Genomic DNA, 23852 nt, shown 5'->3' on the forward strand with positions numbered 1-23852 from the left:
TACAGAGGGCACATTTATAAAAAGCTTGTGTGCAGCAGTGCTTGCGGCCTACGGCCATACCAGCCTGACAGCGCCCGATCTCATCCGATCTCGGAAGCTAAGCAGGATCGGGCCTGGTTAGTACTTGTAAAAAAAAAAAAAGAACTACTCCGTTGTCCCTCTTTAGTATAATACATGCACCTTAGTGTGTCAATTTGAAATGTTTTATGAGAACACAGAAGAAGAGTTCAGACTGGCCAAGTGAGATATGGACCACAAACCTTCAAAATATAACCTCAGAAGTATTAATAATTGAAGATAGGTTCAACATAAAAAAAGAAATTTGAAATGCCACAGTTGTATTTCATATCATTCATCATTTTATTTTGATGTGCATTGAGAAATTTCTGCCTTTATGTCACATTCACGGATTAATAAACTACCATTTCTTGCACTGCACACTGTCAAACTTCTTGAATGTTGTCATCGAGCCCAGTGAGGTGCCACTGGTGTTAAGACAAAATGTGTGGTGGTGTACGAAGCACCAGTGCTGATAGTGGTAGGACCAACGTTTGTCGTAGTGGAGGCAGTGCTGGTGGTCATCAAGCCGGCACTCATCATGATGGAGGGGGGCAGCGCTGGTGGTGGTTAATTAAGAGTTTGTAGTGGTAGAGGCAGTGCTGGTGGTCGTCAAGCCAGCACTCATGGTGGAGGAGGCTCCAGTGACTGTAGTCAAGCCAGCGCTCATCGTGGAGGAGGCGCCACTGGTTGTACTCAAGCTAGCGCTTGTGGTGATGGAGGGGGCAGCGGTGGTGGTCGTTGAGCCAGCACTTGTGGAGGAAAGGGCAGCGCTGGTGGTGGATGAGCCAACACTCATGGTGGAGGTGGCATCACTGGTTGTAGTCAAGCCAGCGCTTGTGGTGGTGGAGGGAGCAGCGCTTGTGGTCGTTGAGCCAGCACTTGTAGTGGAGGACGGGGAAGCGCTAATGGTCGTTGAGCCAGACCTCGTTGTGGAGGAGGGGGCAGCGCTGGTGGTCGTCAAGCCAGCGCTTGTCGACGAGGACGGGGAAGTGCGAATGGTCGTTGAGCCAGAACTCATTGTGGAGGAGGGGGCAGCGCTGGCGGTGGATGAGCCAACACTCATCGTGGAGGTGGCATCACTGGTGGTCGTCGAGCCAGCGCTTGTGGTGGTGGAGGGAGCAGCGCTTGTGGTCGTCAAGCCAGCACTCATTGTGGAGGAGGCTCCAGTGATTGTAGTCAAGCCAGCACTCGTGGTGGAGGAGGGGGCAGTGCTGGTGGTCGTCGAGCCAGCACTTATCGTGGAGGAGGCGCCACTGGTTGTACTCAAGCCAGCGCTTGTGGTGATGGAGGGGGCAGCGGTGGTGGTCGTTGAGCCAGCACTTGTTGTGGAGGAAAAGGCAGCGCTGGTGGTCGTCAAGCCAGCGCTTGTAGTGGAGGACGGGGAAGTGCTAATGGTCGTTGAGCCGGAACTTGTTGTGGAGGAGGGGGCAGCGCTGGCAGTGGATGAGCCAACACTCATCGTGGAGGTGGCATCACTGGTAGTCGTCGAGACGGCACTCATGGTGGAGGACGGGGAAGCGCTAATGGTCGTTGAGCCGGAAATCGTTGTGGAGGAGGGGGCAGCGGTGGTGGTCGTTGAGCCAGCACTTGTGGAGGAAAGGGCAGCGCTGGCGGTGGATGAGCCAACACTCATCGTGGAGGTGGCATCACTGGTTGTAGTCAAGCCAGCGCTTGTGGTGGAGGACAGGGAAGCGCTAATGGTCGTTGAGCCAGACCTCGTTGTGGAGGAGGGGGCAGCGCTGGTGGTCGTCGAGCCAGCACTCATCGTGGAGGAGGCGCCACTGGTTGTACTCAAGCCAGCGCTTGTGGTGATGGAGGGGGCAGCGGTGGTGGTTGTTGAGCCAGCACTTGTTGTGGAGGAAAGGGCAGCGCTGGTGGTCGTCAAGCCAGCGCTTGTCAACGAGGATGGGGAAGTGCTAATGGTCGTTGAGCCGGAACTCGTTGTGGAGGAGGGGGCAGCGCTGGCGGTGGATGAGCCAACACTCATCGTGGAGGTGGCATCACTGGTGGTCGTCGAGCCAGCACTCATGGTGGAGGAGGCTCCAGTGATTGTAGTCAAGCCAGCACTCGTGGTGGAGGAGGGGGCAGTGCTGGTGGTCGTCGAGCCAGCACTCATGGTGGAGGAGGCTCCAGTGACTGTGGTAAAGCCAGCGCTTGTCGTGGTGGAGGGAGCAGCGCTGGTGGTCGTCAAGCCAGAACTCGTCGTGGTGTAGGGGGCAGTGCTGGTGGTCGTCAAGCCAGGACTCATGGTGGAGGAGGCTCCAGTGATTGTAGTCAAGCCAGCACTCGTGGTGGAGGAGGGAGCAGCACTGGTGGTCGTCAAGCCAGCACTCATCGTGGAGGAGGAGCCACTGGTTGTAGTCAAGCCAGCGCTTGTGGTGGTGGAGGGAGCAGCGCTTGTGGTCGTTGAGCCAGCACTTGTAGTGGAGGACGGGGAAGAGCTAATGGTCGTTGAGCCAGACGTCGTTGTGGTGGAGGGGGCAGCGCTGGTGGTGGATGAGCTAACACTCATTGTGGAGGTGGCATCACTGGTGATCGTCAAGCCAGCACTCATCGTGGAGGAGGAGCCACTGGTTGTAGTCAAGCCAGCGCTTGTGGTGGTGGAGGGGGCAGCGGTGGTGGTCGTTGAGCCAGCACTTGTTGTGGAGGAAAAGGCAGCGCTGGTGGTCGTCAAGCCAGCGCTTGTAGTGGAGGACGGGGAAGTGCTAATGGTCGTTGAGCCGGAACTTGTTGTGGAGGAGGGGGCAGCGCTGGCAGTGGATGAGCCAACACTCATCGTGGAGGTGGCATCACTGGTAGTCGTCGAGACGGCACTCATGGTGGAGGACAGGGAAGCGCTAATGGTCGTTGAGCCGGAAATCGTTGTGGAGGAGGGGGCAGCGGTGGTGGTCGTTGAGCCAGCACTTGTGGAGGAAAGGGCAGCGCTGGCGGTGGAGGTGGCATCACTGGTTGTAGTCAAGCCAGCGCTTGTGGTGGAGGACGGGGAAGCGCTAATGGTCGTTGAGCCAGACCTCGTTGTGGAGGAGGGGGCAGCGCTGGTGGTCGTCGAGCCAGCACTCATCGTGGAGGAGGCGCCACTGGTTGTACTCAAGCCAGCGCTTGTGGTGATGGAGGGGGCAGCGGTGGTGGTTGTTGAGCCAGCACTTGTTGTGGAGGAAAGGGCAGCGCTGGTGGTCGTCAAGCCAGCGCTTGTCAACGAGGATGGGGAAGTGCTAATGGTCGTTGAGCCGGAACTCGTTGTGGAGGAGGGGGCAGCGCTGGCGGTGGATGAGCCAACACTCATCGTGGAGGTGGCATCACTGGTGGTCGTCGAGCCAGCACTCATGGTGGAGGAGGCTCCAGTGATTGTAGTCAAGCCAGCACTCGTGGTGGAGGAGGGGGCAGTGCTGGTGGTCGTCGAGCCAGTACTCATGGTGGAGGAGGCTCCAGTGACTGTGGTAAAGCCAGCGCTTGTCGTGGTGGAGGGAGCAGCGCTGGTGGTCGTCAAGCCAGAACTCGTCGTGGTGTAGGGGGCAGTGCTGGTGGTCGTCAAGCCAGGACTCATGGTGGAGGAGGCTCCAGTGATTGTAGTCAAGCCAGCACTCGTGGTGGAGGAGGGAGCAGCACTGGTGGTCGTCAAGCCAGCACTCATCGTGGAGGAGGAGCCACTGGTTGTAGTCAAGCCAGCGCTTGTGGTGGTGGAGGGAGCAGCGCTTGTGGTCGTTGAGCCAGCACTTGTAGTGGAGGACGGGGAAGAGCTAATGGTCGTTGAGCCAGACGTCGTTGTGGTGGAGGGGGCAGCGCTGGTGGTGGATGAGCTAACACTCATTGTGGAGGTGGCATCACTGGTGGTCGTCAAGCCAGCACTCATCGTGGAGGAGGAGCCACTGGTTGTAGTCAAGCCAGCGCTTGTGGTGGTGGAGGGAGCAGCGCTGGTGGTCGTCAAACCAGCACTCATCGTGGTGTAGGGGGCAGTGCTGGTGGTCGTCGAGCCAGCACTCATGGTGGAGGTGGCTCCAGTGATTGTAGTCAATCCAGCACTCGTTGTGGAGGAGGGAGCAGCGCTGGTGGTCGTCAAGCCAGCACTCATCGTGGAGGAGGCGCCACTGGTTGTACTCAAGCCAGCGCTTGTGGTGATGGAGGGGGCAGCGGTGGTGGTCGTTGAGCCAGCACTTGCTGTGGAGGAAAGGGCAGCGCTGGTGGTCGTCAAACCAGCACTCATCGTGGTGTAGGGGGCAGCGCTGGCAGTGGATGAGCTAACACTCATCATGGAGGTGGCATCACTGGTTGTAGTAAAGCCAGCGCTTGTGGTGGTGGAGGGAGCAGCGCTGGTGGTCGTCAAGCCAGCACTCATCGTGGAGGAGGCGCCAGTGGGTGTAGTCAAGACAGCGATTGTGGTGGAGGAGGGAGCAGCGCTGGTGGTCGTCAGGCCAGCACTCATTGTGGAGGAGGGAGCAGTGCTCTTGGTCGTTGAGACAGCACTCATCGTGGAGGAGGTTTCACTGGTGGTAGTCAAGCCAGCGCTTGCAGCGGTGGGTGAGGAAGCACTGGTGGTCATCAAGCTGGCACTTGTGGTAGTGGAGGAGGCAGCGCTGGTGGTTGTCAAACCGGCACTTGTCATGGTGGAGGGGGCAGCACTGGTGGTTACTGAGCCAGCATTTGTCGTGGACGAGGTGCCACTGCTGATAGTTGTTGAGCCAGCGTGTGTGGTGGTGGAGGAGGCAACAGATGCTGTCGTGGTCGAGGCACCGTTTGTCGTCATGGATGTGGTGTTCAGGATGGCGGTGGTGGGGGCACTGCTGGTGGAGATTGGTGATGTTGTGGTGGGTGCTGCAGATGACATGTTTATGGCCATCGCTGTGGTAGCTGTTGTGGCAGAAGATGCAGTGATGGCTGTTGTTGTGGAGGGCATTGTAGTGGCAGTTGCAGCTGAGGATGCAATGGTGGCCATTGCAGTGGCACTTGCGGTGGTGGCCGTTGTGGCAGAAGATGCTGTGGTGGCTGTTGTTGTGGAAGGCTTGGTAGAGGCCGTTATGGTGGTGGCCGTTGTGGCAGAAGATGCGGTGGTGGCTGTTGTGGCAGAAGATGCGGTGGTAGTCGTTGTATTCATTATTGTAGAAGGCGTTGTCGTGGTAGTTGTGGTGGTGGCCATTATTAAGGATGACATTTGTGTGGTGGGCGTTGTTGTTGTAGTGCTGGCGGTGGTCGTCGCCGTGGTGGCAGGCACAACAGTGGTGGCGGTAGTCGTGGCAGGCACGATGGTGGTGGCTGTCACCATAGTGGAAGGTGCAGGGGTGGTGTTCGTGGCAGTCATGGCAATTGTGGCAGGCCCAGCAGTGGTGGTGGTGGTGATGGTCGTGGCAGGCGTGGCAATAATTGTTGTGGCAGGCACAGCACTGGTGATGGTTGTCGTAGCAGAAACAGCAGTGGAGTCAACCGTTGTTGTGGAAGCAGTAGTTGCTGGAATCTCTGTGTCAATTCCAGTAAAGGGCCTGTCTGGAATTTCTCCAAACTCCCACAACTCATAAATATCTGCATCATCAACAGTTTCTTCTGGTGTGGTTGTGTCCGTATCAATTGCTGAGCTACCTGCGGTCGGTGCTGTTTGTGGATCAAATGGTCCGACAGGAACATCCTCAAAATCCCACAACTCATCATTTCCTGCATCATAAACTGTTTCCTCTGTGGTGGCTGTGTCTGTGTCAGTTGCTGAGCTGCCTGTCGTCTGTGTCGTTGTCTGTGTTGTTGTCTGTGTCGTTAGCGGATCAAATGTTTCAGGTGGTTCATCATCAAAGCCCCACAGGTCGAAAAAATCTGGCTCCTCCAGAGATCTCCGAACATGACGCCTTCCAACTTTTTTAGGAAGCACACAGGAACAAGCTGCGAGCATCGTGCATAGTTTCCCACTAGACTCAACATAAACAAGTTCAAAGGCAGAATCCTGCAAACATTCTTTACGTTAGTCTTCACACCAAATTATTTAACAATGAGTTTTAACTTGTTTTGCGCATGACTTACCCTGTCTGGTAACTTTGATATATCCACAAATAATGTAGTGAGGGTCCTTCGTTGTCTCACCGAGTATCCTCCATCAGTGAAAATATCTGCCAAAAAAAAGGAAATCTCAGACACAACCTCATAATTGTGGTATAGGTTATGAAGAGTTTCCCCTGATCAGCTAAAAAAAAAAAAAAAAAAAATATGTATGACATTAATTTTTAAATAATTTTTCACGGTAATTCATGACTGAATAACCCCCATTTTACTATGTCTACTGAAATCAGCATCACAACTATGGTTTTGATCAGGATATGTCTGGCCTATGTTTTACTACAGCTTTCACTTCTACTACAGGGTTTTCCACAAGGCTCCCCTGAAATCAAGACACTTCCTTGTTTCTTCCTTGTTTTTGGAGGAAGAAAGACCCCTGCTATCCCTGCATGAAGACAGTGGTGTTGGTACTGTAATCAAACAGCATCTCCACGTTGTCTACATTAGTTAACCCTTTACTGGATGTATTTGAGACCTTTTGACATGATTTACTAAATGTTATTGGGTGAAAAATGATTAGGGGTTGATTAATCCATCTTAAACGTTATTGATACAAGTAAAAGCAGCTTGTGCGCAGTCCAAACTAACTGGTCCTTACCAAGATCTTTAACTTTCCTCAGTTTTGTTTCCCCAGGCAGCTTCACAGTAACATGTGTTGTTCCACAAGTCACCACTGGTGATGCTGCTCGTGACATTGGATTCTCGCAGACAGCCACACCTGTCATGTTCTCCTTTAGCAGACGGTCAAAGTAATGCAGTTTAAACTGCTGGAAACCAATTCCATCTTCAGTCTGGGGATAGACAAAATTGTCATTAAATTGTATCAGGCATCTACAGAAGAAATCTATTCTTAACTGCATTTATTTCAAGAGCCAAGATTGTTTTTTGTGGTCAGCTTATTGACTAGTGAAAAAAATAAAATAAATAAATAATTCCTCAAATGACACAGACTTTAGCTTGATGTACTTGAACATGAGTGGTCAACAGCAACAGCGCCTCAAGTCCCAAATGAGGTGACTTCCCTTTAACATAAGTCCTGTTCAGACATACACGTTGTAACATGAAAGTGCTGGTGATTTCATATTAGCGTCATGTCTGAATAAGTGCCAGAGTCACTTATACAAAAGAGGGAAATCAGACTACGTCAGACCTACTGACATTTCTGTAAACTGCCACCAACTCTGAACTGAATGTTGCTGGATTACCGTAAAGGCCAGAGCAGCACAAATAAAGGACATTCAATGTATGTCTTTTGCACAAAGAAAATACACTTTGTTGAATAAACCTTGGAAGTCATCTGCAAGCTCATGAGATTCTTCCACACCATGCCTGTGGATCTCAGCCAAAGCACATTGGGACTTAAACATCAATCGGCAGATTATTTATGGACAAATGGTGCTCTAGTGAACATTTGCAGCAGCACCATGATTTGTGTGGGACCGAATAAAAATAAACTACAGTATGTGTTCATGAAAATGAAGGAAAGAATGTCTTTGGACTTCACTGGAGCTCTTTCGCACAGAGGAATAAGACTGACGAGAATAAAATAACCAGAAGTTGCACACGTTCTTCCTGTGCATGCGTGGGTTCTCTCCGGGCACTCCGGCTTCCTCCCACAGACCAAAAACATGCTCATAGGTTAATTGGTGACTCTAAATTGTCCATAGGTGTGAGTGTGAGTGTGAATGGTTGTATGTCTGCATATGTGGCCCTACAATCGGCTGGCGACCGGTTCAGGGTGTACCCAGCCTCTCGCCCATTGCCAGCTGGGATAGGCTCCAGCCCCCCGCAACCCCGAAAGGGATACGCAGGTATAGAAGATGAATGAATGAATGAATGAAGTTGCACACAATTCACACATGGTATCATGGTATTAGAAATAATGTAGTTTGGTATAGTCTGAGAATAAGTACTCATTCGTTTGGACAAAGAAAGGAACATTTTACCTGTATTGCTGTGTGGCAGCCAGTATGAAGCTTCGCCATCAACCACCACCTATAAATATGAATGGAACTGTCACACCTGTCATGCAGTGCCAACAACCGTGTCCCATCTGTGGAAAACCATTTGCAGAAACGTTACGTTTTTGACAGCAGCTAGCATTGCACTTTCTAAAAGGCAAAACCATGCTGTGAATCAAACACACCTTCCAAGCGCAGATTGGAGTATCGGATGAGTGAAAAGCGCAGGGAAAGTGTTCCATTACTGCAGCGATACTGTGGCTGGTTGAACTGTGATGCTCCTGAAACTAGACGAGACAAAACACTGCACAGTGATGCCAAAGACAACGTAGCAAGCCTTTGAGTTGCTGTACAGGAAATGAGGTTGCTTCACATTTCTAGAGAGTCATAGGTAGAGCTTGGGAAGGTGGCTTGAAATAATTACAGACACTCAAAATAGTGAGGACTCACATTTGTGGTAATTTTTATTTGTATCATCTACACCCCCCCCACCCCACCCCACAAAGCCAAAGGTATTCCATTTACTATAAAGTAAGATGAGGAAAAACAGCTATTTGAGAAGCTGGAACTATAAAATATTTGACACTTTTGATTGAAAATTGACTGAAGCAATTTCTCAATTATCAAAATAGTTGCCCATCAATCAATCAGTTTACTAATCGTTACAACTCTAGTCTATGTATGTGTGTGTATGTACGTGTGTCTGTGTCCACACACACACACACACACACACACACACACACACACACACACACACACACACACACACACACACACACACACACACACACACACACACAGAGCTTCTGGGTGAAATTGATGGAAAATGTAAAAAGTTCACACTACACTGATATTATATCATGATAGCAGAGCATTTAAGTCGAAGCATACAATCGTTATTTCCTCATCTCAAACACTGTATTGAAACAAAAGCCAACAACAGTGGTGGATATACCACAACAAAACACGTCAATGTCTCAATAACCTGGCATGTGCCCCTGAACATCAATTACAGCTTGACAGCGTTGTCTCATGCTGTTCACAAGTCGACTTATTGTCTGCTGAGGCATGGCATCCCTCTCTTGAAGGGCGGCCCTCAGGTCATTGAAGTTCTGGGGTACGGAGTTACGAGCCTCTACAGCAACTCAGGTGATCCCACGGGTTTTCTATGGAATTCAGGTCTAGACAAAGTGCAGGCCACTCCATTTGAGGTACCCCAGTCTCCAGCAGCTGGTCCCTAATGATGCATCTTCGATGAGCTGGAGCATTGTCCACTGGTCCCTCATCCAGCGTAAATGCTCCCTGGCCCATGCAAGATGATGACACCTATGCCTGGTGGTGTGGTCAGGTACCTTTGCAGGTCATCTAGCACGCAGACCACGCTGATGTAAACAATTTTGAATGGTCCAACATGACACTTGGGTGCCTCTCACCTCCCTTCAATGTGCCTGGAGTAGAGTGGCATTCATCATCCAGTTCTGCATGGCACTGTTCACATTGAAGTGATCATCAGTGTGGGATGTGACCAAAGGACATCCACTTCTATGCCTTTCTGGGTTCTTCCAGTCTCCCTATCTCTGTTGCAACCTGCTGATGACACTCTGTGACACTCAGCTCAGTGGCCACTTCCCTCTGAGAACATCCTGTTTGAAGCCTCACAATGGTGAGGTAATGTTGATCAATTGTTAGGTGTCGTCTTGGTCTCATCATATCAAAATGTGAACAGCATGATGAGAAGGACTGTTTAAATACCAATTTTAATTGAACCAGGAAACTTATTGGTCGATTCATGGATCAGACACCTGTTGTGAATTTTGCCATTTAGCTCCTTGTTAGAGAACAGCAAGTTATTACAAAAAGTACTGAAACACTGAACAGTTGGACATGTGCATTCAAAAGTTCAGGTCAAATTAAGTTCACCTGTAAAGGTTATAGTGCATTTTAGGTTCATCCTGAAATTTCACCCGAGAGCCAAATATCCACACACACACACACACACAAACACAAAAATGTAAGTGTTAATAGTTTACTGCAATGAAAGAACAGAACACAAATCTAAATCGTATCAATATTTGGTGTCACCACCCTTTAATAAAATAGCATAAATTCTTCTTGGTACACTTGCACACAAATATCTTGGAGAACTAACCACAGTTAGTGGCCGGGGCCCCCCTAGTGGCTGGGGGCTCCAAGCCACTGCCTGGCTTGCCTGTCTGTTTTTTTGTTTTTTTTTTTGACTATCAGTCCAGAGTACCTGCTACCATTTCTCTGCACCCCTGTTCCTATGTTTTCATGCATAGTTTAGTCACTTGACCTTGTTTCCAAGTCGGAGATATGGCTTTCTGGCTGCAACTCTTCCATGAAGACCACTTCTGGACAGACTTGTCAGGACAGTTGATGGGTGTACCTGGGTCCCGCTGGTTTCTGCCAGTTCCAAGGTGATGACACTGCTGGACATCTTCCTATTTTGAAGGGAAATAAGCTTGATGTGGTTTTCATCTGCTGCGCCAAGTCTCCTTGACCGACCACTGCGTCTACGATCCTCAATGTTGCCCATTTCTTGGTGCGTCTTCAAAAGAGCTTGAACAGCACATCTTGAAACCCCCATCTTCTTTGAAATCTTTGTCTGGGAGAGACTTTGCTGATGCAGTATAACTACCTTGTGTCTTGTTGCTGTGCCAAGTCTCGCCATGGTGTATGACCTGTGACATGAAACTGTCTTCCACGACCTCACCTTGGTGGCAGAGTTTGGCTGTTCCTCACTGTAATGTTTGTGTATTATTGTGGCTGCAGAATTAACAAGAGTTTGTTCCTTGAACTCATAACTTTAATGACGGCTCGGCAGCGGCATCTTACAGTTGCACATATCATCAGTCAAGTAGCAGCTCATATTGTACGTGCCTCCTGTCTAACAGCGTGACTTCACATTGCACATTGTGTTCCAGTGAACATCACTCTCACCCTCCTACACAGCTGTTTGTGTTTCACTTAATGGTTGTGTTTCAACCTACAGGTGAAACTCAAAAATTAGAACATTGTGCAAAAGTTCATTTATTTCAATAATTCAGCTTTAAAAAGGTGAAACTAGTATATTACATGGACAAATTACATGTAAAGCAAGATATTTCAAGCCTTGATTTGTTATCATTTTGATGATTATGGCTTACAGCTTATGAAAACCTCAAATTCAAAATCTCAGAAAATTAGAATATTACATGAAATCAACAAAAAAAATACAGAAATGTTGGCCCTCTGAAAAGTGGGGTTTTCATAAGCTTTAAGCCATAATCATCCAAAAATTAAAAAATAAAGGCTTGGGATATCTCACTTTGCATGTAATGAGTCTATATGACATATTAGTTTCACCTTTTTAATTACTGAAATAAATGAACTTTTGCACAATATTCTAATTTTTCGAGTTTCACCTGTACATGTGAAATTGATCATCATTAGCACCTGTTAAGTATAATTGGTTAATCATACACCTGACTATTATCCTACAAAATTCCTGACTTGGTGCAAGTGTACCCATAAGAATTGATGATGGCTTGAAGGCAAAGGGTAGTAACACAAACTGTTGATTTGATTTTTCTTTTATTTGCTCACTTTGGATTTTGTAAATTGATAAAAAAAAATAAACAATTATATATATATTTTTGACAGCATTCTTAGTTTACAGCATTTTTTTTCACACCTGCCTAAAACTTTTGCACAGTACTTACACACACACACACACACACACACACACACACACACACACACACACACACACACACAGAAACCTTATTTTCTGCACTGGTTTGTGACTAGAGCTAGAGCTGCAACAGTCATATCAGGCTCAAACTCTGTTAATATAAAAACAGGAATGATGAAATATGTCATTTCAGGTTGAGCTTTACTTACTTCTTACATGATGATAAGAAGGTGTCGGCAGCAGGCCTTCACCTTGGAGGAAAGTCCAAACCGGCGCTGGGAAACTTGGGTCGCTGGCGTCTTCTGGAGTCCCATCAAACAGCTGCTCCGTGCCGTCGGGAAGCTCGTCCTGGCCGGCAAAACTACCGTGTGCATACGGATGGCCTTCTGCATTGTTGAGCTGGGCTAGTATTAATCCCATCCAAACCCAAACCATCAGTGCGGATGCCATGTTAGCGCTCCGGTCCGCTCGGTTTCATTCTACCGCCAGACCAGACCAGACAAATGCTGCCGACGGAGAGACTGGAACCTCTGCCCAGCTGCGCCATTAAATCTGCTTGATGAGATCCACACGTTGCACAGGTGTGCCTGGAAGTCAAGTTGGGTTGTGGGAAATGTAGTGAGGCAGACTAATAGCCAACACATTTGCTGCATCAGGCTGAATATTAGGATCAATTACTTGTGGATTTGGCTTTTTTTTTTTTTTTTTTTTTTTTGCGGAGATATCAAGACAGCTTTGTCGTTTAAAGAAAACTGAATGAACAGAGCCTCACACACAATGCCCTGACCCTAATTTTTCATGACATAAAATATCGTATTAACGTTAGGATTTGATTAGGCTTTCATATTTTTTTCTGATTATCAGGCTTATTACAACCTAATGGCAATGCTTCTGTACACAGGACAGCACCTCCAGCAAGGCAGTAGTACATCCAAATTGATCACTTGTGGAACCAAGTCTGCTTAAAAATGGGGTTATGATTCTCTACCTCAGTAACGCAGAAAAAGAATGTTGTAAATCAAATTCAGTTGTCCGAGAAAAATGCTCAAAAAGAGGCTGCAGGAGTCGAAGTCCGAGAAGCAACTTTATTGTTGACAATAAAGGGGAAAACACTCAGAGACACACAAGGTGTAACTCCAGTGAAGTTCTCCAAGTCTCTCCAACTTACAAGAGTCAGTGCTTGTCTTTTATACAGTTTGCTCAAGGTCACCCCCGCCCTTGGGGAATCTTCTCTTTTTCTGATTCTTCTATTTTTTATACACCATTACGTTATCTTTTGGCCACTAGCCTGGGCTTGTAGGTACTTTTATTTTCTTCTTATTCCCTTGAAATTACACCATTAGCTTCTGATTCTCATGGGCTCTGTTTTTTAAAAAAGTATCTACCTCTTAAATTTACACCATTAGCTTCTGATTGTCGTACGCTCTATTTTTTTAAAAAGTATGTATAATCACAATAATCACCAGAAATCAGCATTCATTAAGACATAACAAATCATAGTGTGATTGATAACATTGTTATCCTTTCATGATTAATGATAGATACGTAACAGATTGAATACAGTAAGGTTATATAAGGACACACAGGGCTAGGTAAGGGTACAGACAATGCTGGCAAAAACCGGTTAGGATCAGCTAACACTGGCAGCAGAGACACCTGCAGAATCATGGAAAGTACCGAAGCTTCATGATGCAGACATCTGCTCATATGATCTCTTGATATTTGACATTTGCTGCGCAGTGTCAGCCTTGCACAGCATCACCATCTTGACCTTATATGTGCCTCTTCTCCATTTCTCTTGTACTTTTAAGTAAATGAACTATTACACTTCTGCTACAACACTTGCTGCTAAAAACTACCATTGATTACAGTGTCTTACTCAATTCTTCACATATCTGTTGGAAAAAATTATACTACAAGAACTCTGGGTGAAGAAAAAAAGAAAAAATGATTTCAACATGTCCTGTGTAAAAACTTTTATTTTTCATCTTAGCATATATTTAATTTCAGTATTTATTCTTATCCATTTAAACATTTGTTGCATTGTTCCATCCTCCATAGCTTTCAGGCAGACCATTAGTGAGATGGGGAACAAAAACCACATTAAAATCTAGCCATAGAAATAAAAATCAAGAAATATAGCAATAATTCTGGCTCAATTACAAACATTTAATTATACTTTTAGTAATTTGTATTTCAGCATCTTTTTGTTTACGTCACTGTTTATCATTCCATTCTTCAGCTGTATGCTATCAATTCCTTCTATGTTGTCACAGAGGCACTGCTGGTGGTCGTCGAGCCGGCACTCGTCGTGGTGGAGGCGGCAGCGCTGGTGGTCGTCGAGCCGGCACTCGTCGTGGTGGAGGGGGCAGCGCTGGTGGTCGTCGAGCCGGCACTCGTCGTGGTGGAGGCGGCAGCGCTGGTGGTCGTCGAGCCGGCACTCGTCGTGGTGGAGGCGGCAGCGCTCGTCGTGGTGGAGGGGGCAGCGCTGGTGGTCGTCGAGCCGGCACTCGTCGTGGTGGAGGCGGCAGCGCTGGTGCTCGTCGAGCCGGCACTCGTCGTGGTGGAGGCGGCAGCGCTCGTCGTGGTGGAGGGGGCAGCGCTGGTGGTCGTCGAGCCGGCACTCGTCGTGGTGGAGGGGGCAGCGCTGGTGGTCGTCGAGCCGGCACTCGTCGTGGTGGAGGGAGCAGCGCTGGTGGTCGTCGAGCCGGCACTCGTCGTGGTGGAGGGGGCAGCGCTGGTGGTCGTCGAGCCGGCACTCGTCGTGGTGGAGGGGGCAGCGCTGGTGGTCGTCGAGCCGGCAATCGTCGTGGTGGAGGGGGCAGCGCTGGTGGTCGTCGAGCCGGCACTCGTCGTGGTGGAGGGGGCAGCGCTGGTCGTGGTGGAGAGGGCAGCGCTGGTGGTCGTCGAGCCGGCACTCGTCGTGGTGGAGGGGGCAGCGCTGGTGGTCGTCGAGCCGGCACTCGTCGTGGTGGAGGGGGCAGCGCTGGTGGTCGTCGAGCCGGCACTCGTCGTGGTGGAGGAGGCAGCGCTGGTGGTCGTCGAGCCGGCACTCGTCGTGGTGGAGGGGGCAGCGCTGGTGGTCGTCGAGCCGGCACTCGTCGTGGTGGAGGGGGCAGCGCTGGTGGTCGTCGAGCCGGCACTGGTCGTGGTGGAGGCGGCAGCGCTGGTGGTCGTCAAGCCGGCACTCATTGTGGTGGTGGGGACACTGCTGGTGGTTGCCGAGCCAGCGCTTGTGGTGGAGGTGGTGCTGGTAGTTGTAGAGCTGGCACTCAGCACAGTGGAGAAGGCACTACTGGTGGCTGTTGTGGAGGCCTGGTTTGTAGTCATGGATGTGCCAGGTGCCATGGTGGTTGTTGCAACAGGTACAGCAGTGTTGGTCTTAGCAGGAGTAGCGGTGGTTGTTGCAGGTCCTGCGGTGGCAGTCGTCGTGACTGTTGTGGTGGGGGCCACCGTGGGACGAGTGGACCCTGGAATCTCTGTGTAAACTCCAGTAAAGGGCCTGTCTGGAATTTCTCCAAATCCCCACAATTCATAAATATCTGCATCATCAACACTTTCCTCTGTTACGGTTGTGCCAATATCAGTTGTTGAGCTGCCCGTCGTCGTCGTCGTCTGTGTTGTCTGCGGATCAAATGGTTCGACAGGAACATTATCAAATTCCCACAACTCATAAATTCCTGCATCATAAATCGTTTCCCCTGTGATGGCTGGGTCTGTGTCAGTTGCTGAGCTGCCCGTCGTCTGTGTTGTTGTCTGTGTTGTGAGCAGATCAAATGTTTCAGGTGGGTCATCATCAAAGCCCCACAAGTCGAAAAAATCTGGTTCCTCCAATGATCTAACATGGCGCCTTCCAACTTTAGGCAGCATGCGGGAACAAGCTGCGAGCATCGTGCACAGTTTCCCACTGGAGTCAATATAAACCAGTTCAAAGGCAGAATCCTGTAAACATTCTTTGTTAGTTTTCACACCAAAATTATTTAACAATGAATTTTAACTTGTACGTGATTTACCTTGTCTGGTAACTTTGATATGTCCACAAATAATGTGCTGGTGGTCCTTCGTTGTCTCACTGAGAATCCTTCATTAGTGAGAAAATCTGTGAAAAAAAAGCAAACAGACAAAAATTAGAGACTAGTCATTGAAGGAAGTGGAAAATCTAGCAGCTGCAGAGCCAGACTTTTCTCAGGAGTTTGTCAGAGACCAAACCAGAGCTAAAAGTAAATATTTGGCTTAAATTCATCAGCTGGACAGAAACAATTCTAATTGGAAAATGTTGCTTCCCATCTACTGGGTGTGCAAGGATTCGAGTACTTGATAGTGTAATATCCATTATAACTTCACAAGGCAATAATGTATTTCAACCATCTCTGATGGCCTGTTTAGAGGTTGATTAATCCATCTTTTATGTTATTACTACCTGGTCCTTACCAAGATCTTTAACTTTCCTCAGTTTTGTTTCCCCAGGCAGCTTCACAGTAACATGTGTTGTTCCACAAGTCACCATTGGTGACGCTGCTTGTGGTGACATTGGATTCTCGCAGACAGCCACACTTGTCATGTTCTCCTTCAGCAGACGGTCAAAGTAATGCAGCTTAAATGGCCGAAAACCAATTCCATCTCCAGTCTGGGGATAGACAAAATTGTCATTAATTGTATCAGGCATCTACAGAAGAAGTCTACTTTAACATAAGTCCCTTTCAGACATACATGTCGTAACATGAAAGTGCTGGTAATTTCACATTAGCTTCATGCCTGAATAAGTGCCAGAGTCACTTAGACAAAAGTCAAGAGGGAAATAAGAATATCCCAAACCTACTGACATTTCTGTTAAACTGCCACCAACTCTGAATTGAATGTTGTTGGTTTACTGTAAAGGCTACAGCAGCACAAGGATCATCACTAATAAAAGGACATTAAGCACCTCTTTTGCGCCAAGAAAATACACTTTGTTTAACCTTGAAACATCACATAAGTCACCTGCAAGCTCATACAGATTCTTGTGTCAAACCAGTCTAATCATTTTGCCACTTGCAGTATGAGGCAAAAGGGGGAAAAAAAAAAAAACGATGCAGAGAGACTGGAAAAGTCACAGAAAGGCATAGAAGTTGACATCCTTTGGCCACATCCCACACTGATGGTCGCTTCATTGTGAACAGTGCCCTGTGGAAACGGATGATGAATGCCATTCAACTCTAGGCACATTGAAGGGAGGTGAGAGGCACTCAAGTGTCAAGTGGTCTGCGTGCTAGACAACCTGCAAGGGTACCTGACCACACCACCAGGTATAGGCGTCATTGTCTTGCATGGGCCAGGGAGCATTTATGCTGGATGAGGGACCAGTGGGCCTCAGTGCTGTTCTGATGAAAGTCGATTGACATTGAGCAGGAACGACAGCCGCCAACTATGTTGGAGACATCAAGGAGAGAGCTAGGCATCAGCCACTACTGTCATCAGATGAGCCTTTGGTGGTGGTGGTGTTACAGTGTGGGCAGGTGTGTCTAGTCAATACAGAACTGCCCTACACTTTGCGAATGGTACAGTGACAAGGCCATACTACCCGAATAACATCATTAATCCAGTCATTGTGCCCCTGCATGAACAACACAGGACTAATTTCATCTTCATGGACGACAATGCTCCAGCTCATCGAGGTCACATCATTAGGGACCGGCTGCTGGAGACTGGGGTACCTCAAATGGAGTGGTCTGCACTTTCTCCAGACCCGAATCCCATAGAAAAAAATATGGGATCAGCTGAGTCGCTATGTAGACGCTCGTAACTCTGTACCCCAGAACATCAATGACCTGAGGGCCGCCCTTCAAGAAGAGTGGGATGCCATGCCTCAGCAGACAATAAGTCGACTTGTGACCAGCATGAGACGTGGTGGTCAAGCTGTAATTGATGCTCAGGGGCACATGACAGGTTATTGAGACACTGACATTTTTTGTTGTGGTATACCTACCACTGTTGTTGGCTTTTGTTTCAATAAAGTATTTGAGAGGAAATCACCATTGCATGCTTCTACTTAAATGCCCTACTTTCATGATATAATATCAGTGTAGCATGAACATTTTTCCATAAATTTTACCCAAAAGCCAAATATCTCTTTTTGTGAGTAGTTTATATTATAAATATTACAATTTTTAAAAACAGGCAAGATTGTTTCCTAAAAACCGCTGGGCACTTAGGTTTTAGCAAATGTTACATATTTTGGATTTGTTAGAAAAATGTTTTGGTTTGGGATGATTTTCAACAGAAGATTTATGGAGCTCTGGTGAATATTTGCAGCAGCACCATGATTTGTGTGGGACAGAGTAAAAATAAAATGAACTGCAATATGTGTTCATGAGAATGAAGGAATGAATGTTTCTGGACTTCACTGGAGCTCTTTGGCACAGAGGAATAAGACCAATGAGAATGAAATAACCAGAAGTTGCACACAATTCACACATGGCATTATGGTATTAGAAATAATGTAGTTTGGTAGAGCCAGAGAATAAGTACTCATTTGTTTGGACAAAGAAAGGAACATTTTACCTGTATTGCTGTGTGGCAGCCAGTATGAAGCTTCGCCATCAACCACCACCTATAAATATGAATGGAACTGTCACACCTGTCAGGCAGTGACAACAACTGTGTCCCATCTGTGGAAAAACATTTGGAGAGACATTACATTTCTGACAGCAGCTAGCATTGCACTTTCTAAAAGGAAAAACCATGCTGCGAATCAAACACACCTTCCAGGCGCAGATTTGAGTATCGGATGAGTGAAAAGCGCAGGGAAAGTGTTCCATTACTGCAGCGATACTGTGGCTGGTTGAAATCTGATGTGTGTGGACTTCTTGCACTCCCTGAAATGAGAAAAAAAATTATAATAATAATAATAATATATATACACACATATCTATATCTATATCTATATATATATATGGGCAATGATGCCAGGTTATAGGGAGAGTTTGACATTATGGGGGGAAAAATGCTTATTTGCTTTCTTGCCTCAGTTTGATGAGAACAATCCCACTCATGTCTGTGTGCTAAATATAAAGCTACATCCTGAAGACTGCCAGCATAGCACAAAGACTGGAAATAACCTGGCAGTTTCCAAAAGGTAAGAAAATCCACCTTGTGCCACTTCCAAAGCTCAACAAATAAGCATCTTTTGAGTTAGCTGGCTGCAGCTTCATTTTAATCCTCATTTAACTCCCAACAAGAAAGCTAACAAGTGATCTTCCAAAAATGTTGAACTTCTCAGTAAACTAGCCTGGGACTATTCTAAAGGAAATGCTATCAACTTTATCCACTGATGAGGCTTTACCAACATCTCTTAATAGCGGCATGAAATGCATGAAATGATGTGGAGAAAATTCACAGCAACAATTTGAGTAGTACTTCTATTGTAAATACTTGCTTATTTTTCGAACTAATAATTTCGAGAGCGATTTACAGAACGATGTTAAATCAGCCGTGCGGGTCTTAAAGAAAACAAAAAAAACAACACAAATACTTAAATCTATGTCCGGATGTTTTCTAACATTAAACAAAGAAAAAGAATGTGCGAAGCGGGTCTTCACCTTGGAGGAAAGTCCAAACCGGCGCTGGGAAACTTGGGTCGCTGGCGTCTTCTGGAGCCCCATCAAACAGCTGCTCCGTGCCGTCGGGAAGCTCGTCCTGGCCGGCAAACCTACCGTGTGCATACGGATGGCCTTCTGCATTGTTGAGCTGGGCTAGTGCGAATCCGATCCAAACCCAAGCCATCAGTGCGGATGCCATGTTAGCGCTCCGGTTCGCTCGGTTTCTCTCTGTCCCCACAGAGACCAAGGCTGCCGGCTGAGAGAGAGGAATCGCTGCACAGCTGTGCCATTAAACCTGGTTAATTAAATCCAAACGCTGCACAGGTGCGTTTTCACTTGGCAGTCCAATTAAGTTGTGGGAAGGTGGCCGGTGCGCTGTCGCGGTTGGGACTGCGGTCTGCCGTTCACTGGTAGTGTCAACACACACAAGCATTGTCTAAAAAATAAACTCCGTCCATATGATGACGAGAAATTGGGACTACTGGCCAGTTTTAAAGGAAATGTAAATAGTAGCCAATTTCTAGAACTGATAGTTTCATAAACAATTTGTAGATTGCTGATAATTTAGCCTTATGGGTCTTAAAAACAAGATGTGATCAGCGGGCCACATGTCAGGATGCTGAACAGGCGATATGGCCCCAACTCCAAAATGTGGTTTTATGGAGATTTCAGAACGAAATTATCAAAGTCACATAAAGCAGGTGGAGCCATTTAAAATTTCATGTATACACAAGACACAAATTTGAATAAAATCTAACATCCTCAAAGCTCAGACGATTTGTAGTATCCCACAATAATGATGCTGAATTAGGTTTTTAACCAGAAACAAATGCTGATGTGCAATTCAACAACAGATAAATTTACTGCCTGAGGTTCAAGTAGGCCTATCTTTTCTTGTTTGAGGTCTGATATCAAACACAAAAAAGCAGTGAGACAATCTGAAAAGTTGCACAATGTTTCAGGTCATGAATTCAATTTTGAAAGTAAGAGCACAGACATTTAGGATGTCTCTTCATACTCATTTATCACAATGTCAACCTCAGCTCGAATTCAAACCCACTGAATTGTGAAACGAAGTGAAAATACTCTCATATTCCCTCTGTTTCCACAAATCAGCTAATCAGCTATTATTTTTCTATCATTGCACAGTTTCAGTCTTTCAGAGATAATTTACAGCACGGTTTTGGTTGGCTATGAGCACAAGGTCGTATTACCCACCAAGGGAATACTTGAATGTTCTCACAAAAGAGGCGTATTCCTCTCTGCAAATGCCAGTGTGGCATGTGATATTACCCACTCAGTTACTAACAGGCAGCATTTTATGTGAACACCAAGAAGGCATATCACTCATCACCTTTCCCTCTCCTGGGAAGATCTGGGAAGTACAAAAATAGAGGCAGTCCACTGAGGCTGGAAAACTATGGGCCATTAAGTCTACTAAACACAGATTACAAGATTCTAACAAAAGTGCTTGCAGACAGAATAAAAGATGTGGTAGAGAACATTATATCACCAACACAAGCTTATAGCACACAAGGGATGGAAATCTGAGATATAACATGTACAGTCAGGGATGCAGTATATAGGATGGAAAGGGATGGTAATGGAGGTTTAGTTTTGAGTTTAGATTTAAATAAAGCATTTGATAGAGTAGAACATAGTTTTTTAGAGCAGGCAACGGGAAAATCTGGATATGGGAAAGGAGCATGAATTGGACAGTGCTATTCTATAATAATGCAAAAAGTTGTGTTGAGGTGAATGGAGCTCTTTCTGATGCTTTCCATTTAAAGGGTCAGTCAGACAAGGATGACCTCTGTCGGCATTATTATTTTCAATATCAGCCGAACCACAAGCAACGTTGGTAAAACGTGATACTGAAATAGGCAGCATTCAAACTGCGCATGGCATGAAGAGTCTAATTCATTAATATGCTGATGACATAACGTTCACTTGTCAGGAGTTTTGATGATATAAAAAGAATTACGAAACACATTTATGTGCATGTGAAGGGAGGGATCCCTAATACGATAATGCAATGTGTAATTAAGAAATTAATTGTAATTAATGTGGTTTTATTCAGTATGATTCAGTATGTCTTGATAAGTGATTTGGTGAATAGAAAAACTGCACACCTGATCTTGTCAGAAATTGGAAGGTAAACAGAATTAGGACTGGTTAGTATTGAGACTGGCTGGGAATACCAGGTTGCTGTAAACTTTTTCTTCTCTTCTTTCATCAGAGGAGGGCGCTGTTCCTTGTATTCTGTTATCTCATTCATTCACATATTCAATCGACTCTCTCTCTCTCTCTCTCTCTCTCTCTCTCTCTCTCTCTATATATATATATATATATATATATATATATATATATATATATATATATATATATATATATATATATATATATATATATATATCTTTCTCTCGAGAGAGAGAGAGAGAGAGAGAGAGATAAAAAGAGATTTAGATCACATATTGACATATTTCTATATGCTTCGATCTGCAATAACAGAAAACTGCGATACTGACTTTATACATTTCATTTACAGTATGTAAATATATGTGCTGTAAATACTTGCTTTTTTGTATTAGTGTTAATTCATTCTTCTTATCTGTGTCTTGTTCCTAAATGTCACTCCCTGGGATCAATAAAGTTTTAATGTTCTTGTCTTAAGAAGCTACTATTTTACATATGTACTGTTTTACATGTGATTTATAACACATCCCCTAAATATATTCTTTTAAAGCTTATTTATATGTAATTTAGGTCAGCTTATAGATATATTTTTTTAAATTCCGACAGTAAAGGTGTTTTTTTTCTCTCTCTTGCTCATTTTCACTGTCCAAGAATTCTGTGTGCATCTACTGTGATTCAGTGTGTCAAGAAAAAAACAACATGAAAAAGTCCTGCGAGGGTGGTCTTTTGGTCTTGCATTTGATTCTAAAGCATCAGTCTAAAGCGTGTGACAGTCAAAAGTCATTGTCAGAAGTGGGATTCGAACCCACGCCTCCATTCGGAGACCAGAAGTCCCATTCTTAGGAAGGTTTAACACCTTGAGTCTGGCGCCTTAGACCGCTCGGCCATCCTGACAACTGCGTGTAGACAGCGGCTAGGAGGCTGTTTCACTGGTGCCAAATAATTTTGATAATAATAATTTTTGTTGTTTGAAAGGAAAACAAATAGCTTTAATAATGTTGCATGAGCTAATGTAACGTAAAAGTATAGTGTCACAGAATGTGAGATCACTACGTCATTAGTTTAGTAAAGTGATCATGTGTTGTAACACAAGCGTCAGACTCGTCACAGTCCTAAAAGACGTCTAAACAACCCATATCAGGCTGCAGTAATAATAGGGAGGTCAACTCATTGTTGTACTTGGTCTTTTAATGGGATTTACTGACAAATACAAAATAGAATGTAGACAGACTTTGAGGAGACAAGATGGGAAAATAAGTTAATATGATCACTGACTATATAGTTTGAAAACCGTTGCATTATCGCAACTATAAAAAGCTTGTGTGCAGCAGTGTTTATGGCTTACGGCCATACCAGCCTGAGAACGCCCGATCTCGTCCGATCTCGGAAGCTAAGCAGGGTCGGGCCTGGTTAGTACTTGGATGGGAGACCGCCTGGGAATACCAGGTGCTGTAAGCCTTTTCATTCATCTCTTTCATCAGGAGAGGGCGCTGTTCCTTCTTTAGTGGAGTGGGTTTCCACAGATAGATAGATATAGCGGCTTCAAAGTCACACATGAATCACAAAACTAAACACTAAGAGGACATGGACGAGGTAGATAACAACTGGAATAAAAAATGTAGGATGATAATTTCTTAATTCTATGTACGTAATGTCTGTCTAATATGTAGTCTGTTGTTATGATGCCTTGTAGTAAGGCACTTTTTTGGAATTGCACCATTGAGTTTTGTGGATAATTAGTGAATAATACTATTGGAAAAATTGTGCTAACATGTAGCAGCGTCAGAGCTCTATTACAGTTGAGAAATGTTAATGCTGTTTGTTTGTTTGAATATTTTTATTTGTTCTAACATTTATGAAATGTATTTGTTCAAATGTCTCGGAACATTACAAAGAACAAATTCAGTCTTAATGAGAAACTGTAACACATATTATGGAAGCAAACGTAATTAAGCAGGGAGATGACATATTGCGGACAGAGAAATTGTGCCTTTGTGTTTATTTTATTGTCTATTATGAGAAGTTAGTCGTATTGTCCGAGTCCCTGTAGCTACAATCGATTGAAAACATGATTTCCAAAAACTGCTAAAAGTATGTGTCAGAAGTGGGATTCGAACCCACGCCTCCATTGGGAGACCAGAAGTCCCTTTCTTAGGAAGGATTAACCTTGAGTCTGGCGCCTTAGACCACTCGGCCATCCTGACAACTGGTAATCGCCGTTCTCATCTGAGTCTTTATTCATTCAGTGTTTTCCCGGTCATTGTATTGGTTGTCAGATATCGACATTGCGATTTCTCCCTTTGAATTCAATGGCTCGCTTGCTGAATAAGTATT

The 23852-nt window shown here is 45.9% G+C and overlaps 3 non-coding genes across 3 annotated transcripts; 1 reads left to right on the forward strand and 2 right to left on the reverse strand.

The window, feature by feature from the left end:
- Positions 1-22302: 22302 nt before the first annotated feature.
- trnal-caa (transfer RNA leucine (anticodon CAA)) lies at positions 22303-22412 on the reverse strand. The gene is made up of 2 exons: positions 22375-22412; positions 22303-22348 (listed from the first exon to the last, which is right to left on the reverse strand). It is a non-coding gene; the product is annotated as a tRNA-Leu (tRNA).
- A 445-nt stretch (positions 22413-22857) lies between these two features.
- Positions 22858-22976, forward strand: LOC143331075 (5S ribosomal RNA). The gene has a single exon (XR_013078044.1). It is a non-coding gene; the product is annotated as a 5S ribosomal RNA (ribosomal RNA).
- A 638-nt stretch (positions 22977-23614) lies between these two features.
- trnal-caa (transfer RNA leucine (anticodon CAA)) lies at positions 23615-23722 on the reverse strand. Its single transcript has 2 exons — positions 23685-23722; positions 23615-23660 (listed from the first exon to the last, which is right to left on the reverse strand). It is a non-coding gene; the product is annotated as a tRNA-Leu (tRNA).
- Positions 23723-23852: the final 130 nt, after the last annotated feature.

Source organism: Chaetodon auriga, chromosome 13 (genome assembly GCF_051107435.1).
Source record: "Chaetodon auriga isolate fChaAug3 chromosome 13, fChaAug3.hap1, whole genome shotgun sequence".
In the NCBI taxonomy this organism is placed as follows: Eukaryota; Metazoa; Chordata; class Actinopteri; order Chaetodontiformes; family Chaetodontidae; genus Chaetodon; species Chaetodon auriga.